This window comes from Falco peregrinus, unplaced genomic scaffold (assembly GCF_023634155.1).
Source record: "Falco peregrinus isolate bFalPer1 unplaced genomic scaffold, bFalPer1.pri scaffold_52, whole genome shotgun sequence".
NCBI lineage: Eukaryota > Metazoa > Chordata > Aves > Falconiformes > Falconidae > Falco > Falco peregrinus.
Genome location: NW_026599616.1, coordinates 60001 through 62500, shown reverse-complemented (window position 1 = coordinate 62500; position 2500 = coordinate 60001). Strand labels below are relative to the sequence as shown.

General features: G+C 75.8%; 1 non-coding gene across 1 annotated transcript; it reads left to right on the top strand.

Annotated features, from left to right (window-relative positions):
* Positions 1-1826: 1826 nt before the first annotated feature.
* LOC129783584 (5.8S ribosomal RNA) lies at positions 1827-1979 on the top strand. The gene has a single exon (XR_008745364.1). It is a non-coding gene; the product is annotated as a 5.8S ribosomal RNA (ribosomal RNA).
* The last annotated feature ends 521 nt before the right edge of the window (positions 1980-2500 follow it).

Sequence of the window (2500 nt, the reverse complement as noted above, 5' to 3'; positions counted from 1 at the left end):
CCCAGCCACGTGTCTCCTCTCGGGCGCAGCGCCGGGTCACTGAGGGAAACCCCGGCCCCCCGGGTAAGGAAGGACGAGGTGTTGGCGGCGGACGTCGGGCGCGCCCCCGCGGGCGGACGCTCCCCCGATGGTGGCAGCGGGGGAGGCACCGCCGCGGGGCCCTGCAGGTCGTTTCCCTCACCCCAGGGCCAGGTACCTAGCGTCCGCGTTTCTGCGCAGCCCTCCCTCGGCGAGCCCCCGGGGGTCGAAGGCTGCGCGGCCGGGCGGCGGTTTAAAGACGCGGGCGGCTCGATGCGACCCCGGGGGAAGCGGTGTAGTTTTGAGCCGGCGGTGGCGCCTCCGCTGGTGGCGTGGCGGTGGTGCGGTGGCGGTGGTGTATGGTGGAAGGCCGTGCCGTGGGAGTCCGCTCCCGGAAAGGCTTCTCCCCAACCCCCTTCCTCCCCTCCCCACCCGCCGGGCGCTGCCTCGACCGACCCATACCGTGCTCGTTCCCCGCCTTCCCCCAGCGGGCAGCCGTGCCGGGGAGGTGTCCCGCTGCCGCCCCCCCTCCGCGGTCCGGTCTCGCGCGGAGAGGCCGCGGCGTGTGTTAGGCCGCAAGCCGTCCTTGCTGTGTGCCCGTCTCGCGTCTAAGGGGCGTCCCCGGCGTGGGAGCGCCGTCTCCTCCGCTCGGGGGGGGGCGGCGCGTCTGCGCTGCGTCGGCGGCCGCCGTGTCGCCGTGCCTCCGTGGCCGCGCTGCGCTCCTCGGCGAGCCCTCTCTCCGCCCCGGCGAGCGCTCGGGCTTCTGCCGTCGCCCAAGGTCGGCAAGCCCCCCCGCCCAGCGGCGGTGCCGTCACCGCTCGGCCCCCCGTGTCCAATCGGTCGGCCGGAAGGTGCCCGCCGCCGGCCTCGACCGTCCCGGCCTGGACCCTGCCCGCCGCTTCCACGCCGCCCTCCTCGGCCGCGCCCGGCGGAGGTGGCGTGCCTCCCGTCGGCGGGGGTTTTTGGGGGTAAGGAGGCGTCCGGGCCTCGTTCTCCGCGTGGAGACGGGGGAGAGAGGACGGCGCCCCCCGACACCCCCACCCCCGTCCGGGGCTCGTCGCCTTCCGGCGTGGCGCGCGCCTGCTTGGGACGGGGTCGGGGCGAGAAGCCGGTGGTGTCGGCGGTTCCGGGAGGGCGGTCGCGGCTTCGCGGCTGCGAGCGCCGTCCGGCGGGCCCCGAGCCGGTGCGTCGCCGTCTCGGGCTCGGGCGGTTTTGTCGCCTCCGGAGGTGTGCGGTGTGGGGCCTGCCGAGCTGCCGGCGGGGTTGAGCCGCAGGGAAAAAGCTGGCTGCCGTAGTGCGGTGCCCGAGAGGCGCGTTGCCGCGCGTGTGCGGGCCGTCGGCGGCAGCAGCAGCCCGCCGAGTCCCGGGCGCGAGGCGGGGGCGTATGCAGGTCGGGGCGCGGTCGGGGCGCGCCGCTGCTCCTCCGTGCGTTGGCCGGGCCGAGCCCGCGCGCCTGGTCCGCCTCCGAAGCGCGCGGGGTGCGTGTGGTGGGAGCGCGCGCTCCCCGCCCCAGCCCTCGCCTTTCGGCGTTTTCTCCGTTGCCCTCCCCTTTCCCTCCTCTCCTGCGTTGTGTTGCTCGTACGGTCAGGCGAGGCGAGAGGCTTCCTTCCGTCGTCGCGCCGCATCGCCGTTGCGCGCCCCCCCCTTTCCGCGCGGGCGGAGGGGCGGTCGGGCCCGGCGAGAGGCGGGCGCGCGTCGGTCGGGGCCCGTCGTCAGAGGACAAAGAAAAAAAGGGGGCGGCCGCTCGTCGTGGAGCGTGCCCCCCCGGTGTGTCCGTCCCGCGCGCGCGGGGCGGTGCCGAAAGAGACAACTCTTAGCGGTGGATCACTCGGCTCGTGCGTCGATGAAGAACGCAGCTAGCTGCGAGAATTAATGTGAATTGCAGGACACATTGATCATCGACACTTCGAACGCACTTGCGGCCCCGGGTTCCTCCCGGGGCTACGCCTGTCTGAGCGTCGCGTGACGATCAATCGCCGGCTCTGGCCGGCCGCCCCGTCCTCGTCCCGCCCGCCCCTCCCTCTCGCGTGGGAGAGGTGGGGGGCCGGGGTAGCGAGGCGGCGTCGGTCCGCAGCTGGCGCGGCTGGGGGGTTGCCTCGCAGGTCCGCCTTGGGCGAGGGCCTTCGTCCCCCTAAATGGAGACTCGGGGAGCGCCCCGAAGCTCCCCGCTCTCCCGGTTCGCCCGGTTCGCGGAGCTCGTTCCCGCCTGCGGGGGGGGGGGGGCTGCCCCCCCCAGGGCTCGTCGGGTCGGTCGGGCCCGGCGCGGCGGTGGGGAAGCCGCGCGAGCGGTGTTTGGGGTGCTAGGCGCGGGCCTGCCCCCCGGCGCCCCGCGTGTGCGCGCGGGCGGCTGTCTGCGGGTGGGTACCGCGGCGGTACCGGGCCGTGCTGCCGCGCGTGCGCCGCCGCGGAGGCGCCGGCGTGGAGAGGAAGGGTATCGTCCCGGGCCGTCGGGCCCCGCCTGCCCTCGTCCCGCTCCTGCCTT